The sequence below is a fragment of the Rhyacophila brunnea genome, unplaced genomic scaffold (genome assembly GCF_057557595.1).
Source record: "Rhyacophila brunnea isolate RB1 unplaced genomic scaffold, BYU_Rbru_1.0 scaffold_149, whole genome shotgun sequence".
Classification (NCBI taxonomy): Eukaryota; Metazoa; Arthropoda; class Insecta; order Trichoptera; family Rhyacophilidae; genus Rhyacophila; species Rhyacophila brunnea.
The window spans coordinates 243448-254326 of NW_028232805.1; the positions used below are offsets into that span (position 1 = coordinate 243448).

Consider the following 10879-nt stretch of genomic DNA (forward strand, 5'->3'; position numbering starts at 1 on the left):
TGACCATGGGTGAAAAAAGAAACAAAGCACGATTACTCTTGATTTTTTTGCGGTAGCCTGGCATCTGAAATGCAGGAATGTATATTTATAACATTTCAAAACCTCATTGTAAGAAACTTGTATCTTCCATTTAACATCATATTATCAAGTGCTGCAGTCACCCAGATGTTTTTATAATCTTTTAAAACAACTCTTATTTAAGATTACATATTTACACTTCCTTTTAATTCATTATTTTCTTAGTTGTGTTTTTTAAACATCCCTAAAATGTTTTTAGAATTCCTATGGATTTCTGCTATGTTCGTTTTAATTTTAGCATTTGTTATAGGTATCTGTGTAGCTACCATTAGATCTATCGAGTATATAGAGGAGAATACCTATGCTGCCAAGGAGAAAATTCAAAATATCATCTATGGTGCTGTTTTATGCCATATTTATCTTTTATTTGCTGGTGTTCCAATATATCATCTGGTGTTGAGTCTTTCTGTACAGTATACCTTCAATTGCTTTATGCAATCTTATCCAGCCGTAAAGCCAGAAGATATTCGATTTATCTATGGGGTGGTGGCATCTCTTATAAATCATTTCCTGATGATTAAATATTTCTTCGAACGGAACAGTAACATAGTTGCAATAATATTTTGCTTCATTCTTGTGTGGATTACCCCCTTTGCCTTCTTCTTTAGTATGAGTGCTACAGACGAAGTTTTATTTGTCAAATCTCAAAATAATCATGTAAAAACTTACGCAAGAATATTTTTGGATTATTTGATGAATTTGGGAAAATCTAGAAAAATGAAGAATTAATAGAAACTGCTGGGAATAAATGCAATAAAATGAATTATTGTTGAAAATTGTGTTAGTTGCATGAGCATTGATATATTTCAATACAATTGATATGTATCAATAAGTATTTGATGAGTATGGATACAATCCATACTCCTTCCTCTTCCATTTCTTTTCAATATTACCCTTAGTTGACTGATAATAACTCTTCAACAGCCTCTAATACATCATTAACATAATATTTAATGTGATAAAACATTGAAAATTAGCCTTCACAAAATAACCACAGACAATATTTAAATAGAATTAAAAACTACCAACAACAAAGATACAGCAATAAACCCGTAAATTTATCAGTATTCTATCTCATGTTTACAAGTACTTATATTTTTATAAATGTTTTGTATCATAGCCACTTAAATTAAGAAAGTCTTTGACTTGCCGCTAAAACTTTTGTAAATTTTTGATTATACAGACAACCAAAACACACTGATCCTATATGTCTATTTATTTTTAGTGTTTATAAATTTCCTTTTCTTTTTCTTTGTATTACAAACTTTGTTTGTTTTAAAAAACCAAAAATAAAAATGGATAAAATGACCAAAGCAGTTTTTGATTTATCTGAAACACTTAGAAATACAGAAGATATCAAAAATAAATTATCCGAAGTAGAGAAAGATTCAAAAAACAACTATGAGCTTCATCAAACTAAGTTCAATGGAAGAATATCTTCAAGCTATAAGGAGATTAATGGGATGAACGATGATCTAACCAAAATGTCCTTGAATGTTTCTTCATTTTCAAATGTAAAAAGGAAAAATATACAAATTTTAACAGATTTCAACTATTTGATAAGAGATTATAAAACAGTAAAAACTATCTGTCAAGCGCATCAGAATTTCTTAAAAATAAAGGCATTTGTTGAGAATTTGAAAGCTTATGGTCAAAGATACATTTTTGATCCAAAAAATGAAAATGAGACCAATGAAGAGGTAAAGCAAAAACTTGTAGAATACCACAGGGAAATATACATTAGAGAAGAATTCATGTGTGAATTACAGCTTTATAATGTTGATTTAAACAGAACTGATTTTCAAATAGTGGGAGTGTGTGTTTCCATCATTCAAGCTTCTTCGTTAGACTTTACAATATTTCTTTTGGAAATATTGGAGGAATTTATTGAAAATAGTTTAGTCTTGTCACGAGTAGACGACATAATTCAACAAGAAACAGAGAGAGACGAACTAACTACCAAAGCTAAAGAAGGAGAAAAAAACAAGGATCCACTTCTGCACCAGATTTCAACAATGTACAAAAGATATTTAATGAGGAATACAAAAGAGCTGAAAGAAAAGGCAATAAAGGTTTTGAAGTCTTCCATAAAAAAGAAATTTATTGCGGTTAAGGCTGCATTTGTTACGAAACTAGATTTCGTGCTAAGCGACCTTTCATTTATCAAAGAAAATATCAGTCTGTCATTTTTCTCCTTTAATGATTTTCTTTCAGAATATCATTCCAACTTGAAGAGGTTGATTGATCAAAATATTGATGACTTAGATGCAGGTGAAATATTAAGATTGATAGAGTTCAAAACAGACTACTATGAAACCATGGAAAGTAAGTTTAATAAAATTGGAGAAGCATTGGGTGAACGTCTTATTGAGAGTGAAAATTCTTTGCTGGAAAAATATGCTTCTACAGCTTCAAAAAAACTCTCTGCATGGATTGAGAACATTACGATAAGTGAAGTAGAGAAGTTTACAACGCGAGATAAAGAGGTTAACAAAGATGAAGAGAATAAGCTGATTTCAGCAGGCTTTATTAACTTATTGCAGATTATTAAGATGCAATTGGAACCAATTGCTTTTAATAAAAAGGTGTTTTTAATTATCACGAAAACTGTAGTTGATCACTGTGAGATATTTAAAGAAAAGATTTGTGAGTGTATTGAAAGTGAATTTATTCCGACATGTAATAATAAGGGGAAACCGGGATATGAAGATTATTGCATTATGTTTGGAAATAGTGGATTGAGATTGACTCAATACATTACGAGTTTGCCTCAGTGTCAATCTGAAGAAGTTAGGGAACTGGGAAATATTTTTATAAGTATTTTGAAAACCTGTAACCACTTTTTATCAGAATTTGTTATCTTTACCTGTAAACCAGCTATAAATAAGATATTTACCAATGATTGGGCTGAGGAATCGAATATACTCTTAATTACCCTAGAAGATTTTATCCAGGATTATTTTAAGACAATGTGTGACTTCTCATTTATAACCTTCTGTAATGAACTGGTTGGATGCCTAGTGAATGCTTATTTTAAAAGACTTATGTCTAATAAAATTAAGCTTGATGAAAAAACTATAGTTCTGTTAAAGCATGATCATGATGCCATCCTACATTTACTAGGTATGTTTACTAAAACGGATGATTTGGCCGAGGATCTCAGTCCATTGATTAAATTGATTCCATTAATCGAAACAACCAATGAAGATATCTTTATATTAGAGCTTAAAAGTCTAAAACGTGCAAAAATGGATATTTCTCCGAAGATGATAATCAATATTATACATAAGAAAAATGATCTTGATCAACATCAGAAATCACAACTAGTAAAGGCTGTCAATGAAGTGCTTGATGAAACTAGTGTTAAAAAGAGAGGCATTCTCAATAAACTGTTTTAAATAGATCATTGTGACATTTTCATTTCCAACATTCCAATAGTTAAGGAAGAAGTGGATGTGGATTTAACCAATGTCCAAATATTCACAAGTAAAATTAATCGTATGAATTTCTTTGTATAATTTAATTTGATAATTTGCTTCAGGATGATATATAACAAACACACAATTGGGAAAAAACTGCTATTATTAATAAAAACACACAAAATTTATTCGTTTAGAAGAAACTATCATATGATACATGCATTCCTTCGCCATCATAGGCATCTTCTTGGCCTTCTGTATTTGTACCAATGTTGAATCCAGTATGCTGATTACCATCATATGATTTTATAATATAGTTGGTTGACTGACTGCTTACTGCATCATACTGTTTATTAGACTTTTGGTTTTGATCGCCTGTGGATGAATATGTATTTTCTCCATCTCTTGGCGCTGAAGATTCATCTAATTGCCTCTTAATACAGGGAGAATTCTTCAAACCCTTACTCATCTCCTGGCTACATCTTTTGGTTAAAATATACTTTTCTCGTATCTGATTTCTATAATCTACATTTAATGCTACTTTTTTAATTCCAAGCAAATTTTCCCACATTGAAGATGTCAGTTTATGATCGAAAACTTTTGACTTTCCCAGTGCTGAGCCTGTCGTATAAGGACTTTTTGGTATTTTGTAACTAGTCCTGCCTTTGGAATCATCTTTTTTTGCACTTTCTAGCAGGGTACTTTTGATTTTATGTTTGGTCGATTTCTTTACTACATTTAAGTCTTGTTGTTGTTGAGCCTTATTCTTTCGTGGCTCCTTTTGCTTTCTGGTTAAATTGGGTATAGGAGTTATTTCTTCTAACCCCTGTCCTTGATGGGTAGGGATAAGCCCTGGATGAGTAAAAAGAAGCTCATTTTGTGGGTAGGCCTTACTTCCTCTTGTTATATTTCCAAGATGATTTTTCTCAAAACTGCTTTGAAATTGAAAGTTAAAGCCAGATCTGGGAGAATTAAAAGATGGACTATGGTTAATTTGTTGGGAATGGATTTGAAGGACTTCGGAATTGTATCTATCCAGCTCCTCTTGCACATGTGGACTAATTTGTGGAATATAGCTTGGGGAATTTTTCCTATAATTCTTATTTTGAATAGGTTTAGATGAAAAACCTGTGGGTATAGGTGAGTTTAGGAAGTTTCTATTGGCAACAGTGTTGATAACCTTGTGATTGGATTTATTTAGCCCTGCTTTTACATAGTTTCCATCGGGCATTGAGATAGGGCTTTGCTGCAGTCGACTGCCATGCATTTCTGATTGCTCACTAGACAATATTGAATTTGATCTTGAACCAGAATTCTGAGATCGAAAATTTGTATTTCCATTTTGAATTTCGTGCTGATTTTTAATCATATTTGTGCTGAAATTTGGGTTTTTTGTTGAAAATCCAGGGCTTGATTTGGGAATAGCCCCATGATTTCTATAGAGATGAGAATTGGTACTAAATAATAGAGAACTTGCATCATTGCCACGGCTAATCAGTTCAGGCTCCGTAAAGTTATTGGCTACCGCAGTTTTACACTTAGAGTAAGATTGATTTTGTCCATCTAACGTCCTAGTTTGTTTAGAAGAATGATTTCTGATATTATCTACGAATTGTATTGATTTTTCGTTCAAGGGTGGATTAAGTAAATGAAAATCATTTTCAAACAACCCCAAACCTGCGTGATTAGCCTGTGAATTTTGATGATTTGAACTACTGCTTATCAAGCCTGAATTTTTATTCTCCATATTTCTACCATCTAAATTATATGCAATTTGATCATTTAATTTTTTCTTCTGATCTTGATCCATATTTATCTTTCTATGGATATGAGAGTTTTCATTAAAGTTTCCATAGCTCGAGACACTATTATTATCATATAAGTTGCTATTAATCCCAATACTATTGCTATGTTGCGCAAAAGCACCTTGTTCTCCCTTTATATTTGGTGTTTTGTTTTCATTTTCTTTTATTGGAAATATGCTATCAATGTTTTTTGCAATAGAATCGCTTCGAGGCTTAAATTTTTTATTTATCTCATCCCCACTGATGAGCAAATCATATGCACTGTTTTTTCGACGAGTAGGGTTTGATACAATATGGGTAAATGTGTCATGTAGGATATTGTTGGAAGAATCATTAGAATTAGGAAATCCAACACATGAGTTCAAATTTGAATTTACAAATGAAGAGTTGGAGTCTGAATAGTTATTTTGTTTGTTAAAATTCATATAATTATACGGCATACTATCGTAATTTCTAGGTTGCTGATTTAGAAGCTGTCTGTTCATAGTATTGTTGGTAATACTCCTATTTGTATGACCTACATATGACTGTTTGGCATTTGTGTTATTACTGGGAAATGTTGGGCCATTATGGAAATTGGGGATATCGAACTGATGTATTTTTGTGTTGTTTTGATTTTTATGTTGATAAAACCCTGTGTTCTGTTGAGTTGAATCCATTAAAGGATTGATTTTCTGTATATTTGTAATTTCAGACTCATTAATATTTGATGGAGACATAATCCTGCTGGAATTTTGAAGAACATCGGTATGAACATGTGGTTTACAGCAATTTCCATATCCCAATCGACCACAGACATTGCAGTTCGTTGCCCTTAGGTTCTGAAAAGTACCTGCACTCAAATCAGAATACGAATGGTGGCCATTTTTATTTTCGGAATTTTTGTTATTCATTATTTACTGGGGTAAAATAAAAGAAATAAAGGAAAGGGGATGGAGATGAATGGGATTCGAACAGTCGAAAAAAGGAGACAACTTAGCATCGTTTGTCATTCTATCTTGTGAATAATATTTTTACATCTTTTAAAAATAGGATAACCGTGTGATATAAAATAATTATGGCTATATGTGCTATTTAATACAGCAAATATTAAGTGAATCTACAATTAAATCTTATTGTTTGAGTTTTAATTGTTAAACTGCTTCAAAACTGTATTGGTTAAATTTTATTTGTATAAATAGTTATTTCAGAAAATTATTGTAGAATGAAAATATTCATTAGTTTATATGCATTTCGACGTATCCTAGCGTGATGGCCGAGCGGTCTAAGGCGCTGGAATTAGGCTCCAGTTCATTACAATGAGCGGGGGTTCGAATCCCCCTTACGCTATTTTTACTCTATAAAAACAAGAATGTCAATCCCCGGATTTCGTAATGCATTTTCATTTATAGTTATTTATTTTTCCATGTAAAATACTGTTCAGTGCCCAGTCTTTCATAAAACTTTTCATCCGATATTTCTTTTGAGCTTAATAGCTTTTTAAGAATCGGAATACATTGAGGATAAATAAGAAATTTTCTAAAACTATCTGTATCAAAATATAGCAAATAATCTAAGTACTCCATAAAATCTTCATTGGCAAAATACTTTTCGTTGTAAAGCCACCTCAAATATTCTGGATTGCAAAGAAGTTGAATAAATTCCAAATCCATCTCAAAGCTTGTTCTAGTCATAAAGAAGGAAAGCAAATTAAACAAATTAGTATCATAAATACACTGGCTAAATTAAATAGGGCAAATATCTATAAAAAGAAACTATACTGTTACTGTAGAATGAATCCACTAGACTTGTTATGCTCTTCCACATCCACGATATTTTCTGTATTGGCAACTATTACACTAATCTTGATTGATTTCAAAGGAATCCTTCCAAATTTGTTGAAGTTATATGGTATGGAGCATGTTCGTCTTAGTGTATAAAAAGTTTCTACAAAGCATATTAATTTATTTCATTGAAACCGATCAAATAATTTATTTATGGACAATGAGAGAATCTTCAATATTTAAACCGAAATGCCCCTAGTGAATTCTCATGGTGACGTATGGGAATTTTTTGTCTTTTAAATTGTAGATATTCTCCACTACCCATGGACTCTAGAATATGTCTGTTTATTAAAAACTTCTCAATAAAATCAATTTGCTTATCCATTCCACTATTGAAATGTGGTGCACCCTCAACTATTTTAAAAATATGTTCAATTTCCTTCAATTTGAAGTTGAATCCCTTTTCAATCTTATGGATAGTTTCGTTAATTATATTGCCATAATCAATTTGGTTCTTGATGGCCTCTTTGCTCTGTATGTAATTTGTTAAAAAGCAAATTATTGGGGCTACCGGTTCTTCTTCGATGGAAATAAATATTTTAATCCTTTGAACTTGCTTGTCTTTGTGCTTAACCGCATATAATTTGCAAATACTAGAATTGGCGGATTTTAAGTAAACTTCGCGTTTTCGAAGTATATCAACTAAAATTTCAGAATCAGAAAAAACTTCGAAAATCTTTTGGTTTTTACCCATTGCAGGAGATCCTTTGAAAAAAGAAAATGTCTTACAGTGTTCTGTAAACTTTGCTGTGGAGATCGGCTCATTATTAATAGATCCTATATTCTTAATAAAAATAGATATCGTAGGCTTCAGCTTCAAACCAGAGGAGTTTTTTACTGTCATTCCGATAATTAAAGAGGATGAATATCCTAAAAGTAATGGAACTAGTCTGTCGAATTCTTTTGAAATATCCTCTTTTGGGATAATTTTCTTAAATCCAAAATATGAAAAAGCACACTCCGACTCAGATTGTGGCTGAATTAGAATTGTCGAATTAGAATCGGGAGCTGATGACTTGACAATGGTTAAGGTATCCGCTGATGACTTTAATTGATTAAACAGTTTTGTTGGGATAAACTCCTCAAAGTTGTTTAAGGATGCTTGAACAACTACTTTCATTGGGGTGATATGTGTAGAAAAACACTTGGTTTTGGAAAGAACAATAAATGGGTTTATCACAAATTTTATTAATTCACTTATATGGTTTATTTCCATATATTGAAGATCTCTTTTCATTTAGAACATCTTATTTTATCATCGAAAACCAACTAGTTTTCATACAAAGATAAGTTCCTTTCCATTTACCTCCTTTATTTCAACCCTCTCCTTTTATTCTTCTAAGGATTTTTTATGGAATTATCCCCATGTTTAAAATTCTATCATTTATACTAAATTGTAAAACTGCGGATTCAACAAATCTAGAAAGTTCAGAAGCCGAAGAATTTTTTGATGCCGAAGAATATCAGCCATGGCTAGAAAAAGTTAATTTCACAAAAGATGAAAACTCATTCATTGTGGATGATAAAAATTCGGATTTTATTCCAGATTTTACAATCAATTGCTATGAGCCAGGAATGGCACCGATATTTCTTACGTTGGTAAAGCCTGATACTGATTTAAGAGATAAAAATATTTCTGGAAGCCATCGGCTTTCTATAGTTAATTCAGATAGCGTATACCTCTATCCAAAATATGCTACAATTTTGTTTGCAAATCAAATCAAATTTGCCCATAAGTATTTTCAAAGTTCCAGGAAGTTAGACAAACTTTACGATGCTAAAACAATAGACTTGATTGATAGGGAATGTGCTAGCGCAGCCAAGGAAATTAATGAGGTTAGCCAAGAAGGACACCTGTCAGAATTAGATTTATTTACTATACTTCCAGATCTTTATTATATATTTGGAAAAGATTCAAAGGAAAAATCAGAAAATATTGTATGTGTGGTGACATTTTTGAATGTAAAAACATATGATGTGCATTTCAACGTTATTTATCCTAAATCACATGGAGAAGATCCAAGGAAGTATACTTTTAAGGACGAGGATAAGAAGGTTTTATTGGATTACAATATGCGACGTTTTTACTCAACAGTTACAAGCGAAGATATGGATATAAGAAAATCTTTAAGACAAAGCCAGAGTCATTTAATGACCAGTGATGCTAGGCATTTTGGTCACATTTTATTTTTTGGAAAAATTAATTTATCCCACGACAAATCAGCAAGGAAATTTGAACAAGAACTACCTTCATATGAGTTAATACAAAATGAATTGCTTTACATCAATGTTATTGTTGAAGACAGAGAAGATAATGATGTTACCGGAATGGAGGGTTATCTTGATAGATCAAGAGAAGCCAACCTGACAGCTACATCTTATGGTAAGAATGATTTGCCTTTAAATGGTTTGAGTTCTAAACCTGGAAAAAATGATGTTGGCGATGGTTCAGGTCAATGTTATACTACTGTTGACCCTAAATCTCCATGGAGTACTTATGATATTTTGCTAAAACTTTATTTTTCTTTGCTAATAATTGTTGGAGGATACTTAATTTTAAGCAGATATATGGTATACGATAAAAAATATTATTACGCTGAAATATCTTAATTCTGATAAGGTTTGTATAGAAATGAAAAATTGAAGAAGACAATCATGTTTCTCCGTAGAAATAAAATTTAAATGTTTAAGATAATTGTTTTTACATATTGATTATCCTATATAATATCTCTCAGCCATTTGTGGTAAATCTCATCAATATGCTTAAAACAATTGAATGGGTATCTGCAGGAGGCTGTATTCTTTTTTATTTGGTTATATCTAATCAATTGTAACACTTTATTTCTTAATGTATCAGTTACTGATAAATATTTTGAAACATAGTTTAAAAAAATTTTTTATGTTCAATGCAATGGAATTACAACAGACAGATTTTCAAATTTTGAAAGATATTTTCCATGAATACATTTTGGGAATCAAAGAGATTAGAAATATGATGGTACCAGCATTAGGAATGATGACTTTGTCACGTTATCTTCAAGTTTTGGTTTCAAGATTGATTGAAAAGCTATCCACTTCCATCAAAACAGAAATTAATCTGTTCTCATCGCTGTTTAATTTATTCAATAGTTTATATTTCCAGTATTCTTTTGGTTGAACTAAGCTCACTTTATTTGTGTAAAGCAGGACAAATTGGATATAGAGTTGCCAACAGAAATACATACCATTATTTTTTGAATCTGTCTCCAATGTCATTTAGAACAATTGGAAAGGGCGAAATTCAAAATACCATAAATAGAAAATCCCAAGCGGTTCAGGATATTGTAGATGTAATTACCCTAATGATCATACCCATAGGTTTAACCATTCTATTTGCTTCAATTCAGATAATCAACTCATTAGGAATATTCCCTTTAATGATTATTTTATTTTCTTTGATAATTTATATAATTGTGACTATTAAAATCACTATTTGGAGAAATAAAATGCGTAGAGATCTGAATAAGACTTCAGATATTTCTTCAAACTTGCTTGTTGATGGACTTAATAATTTCGAAACTATTTTTACGAATAATACAGATCAATATGAAATTTGTCGGTATGAAAATGCACTCAAAATAACTCAACGGCAAAATATTACCTTGCATCGATCAATGTATCTTCTTAATATCTCCCAGGGGCTAATATGGGGTGTGCAGGCTATTTTGGTGATTGGTTTGCTTTCATATGGGATTTTAGTTGAAAAGATGAATCC

General features: G+C 31.3%; 1 non-coding gene across 1 annotated transcript; it reads left to right on the forward strand.

Annotated features, from left to right (window-relative positions):
- The first annotated feature begins 6547 nt into the window (after positions 1-6547).
- Positions 6548-6631, forward strand: TRNAL-UAG (transfer RNA leucine (anticodon UAG)). The gene has a single exon. It is a non-coding gene; the product is annotated as a tRNA-Leu (tRNA).
- Positions 6632-10879: the final 4248 nt, after the last annotated feature.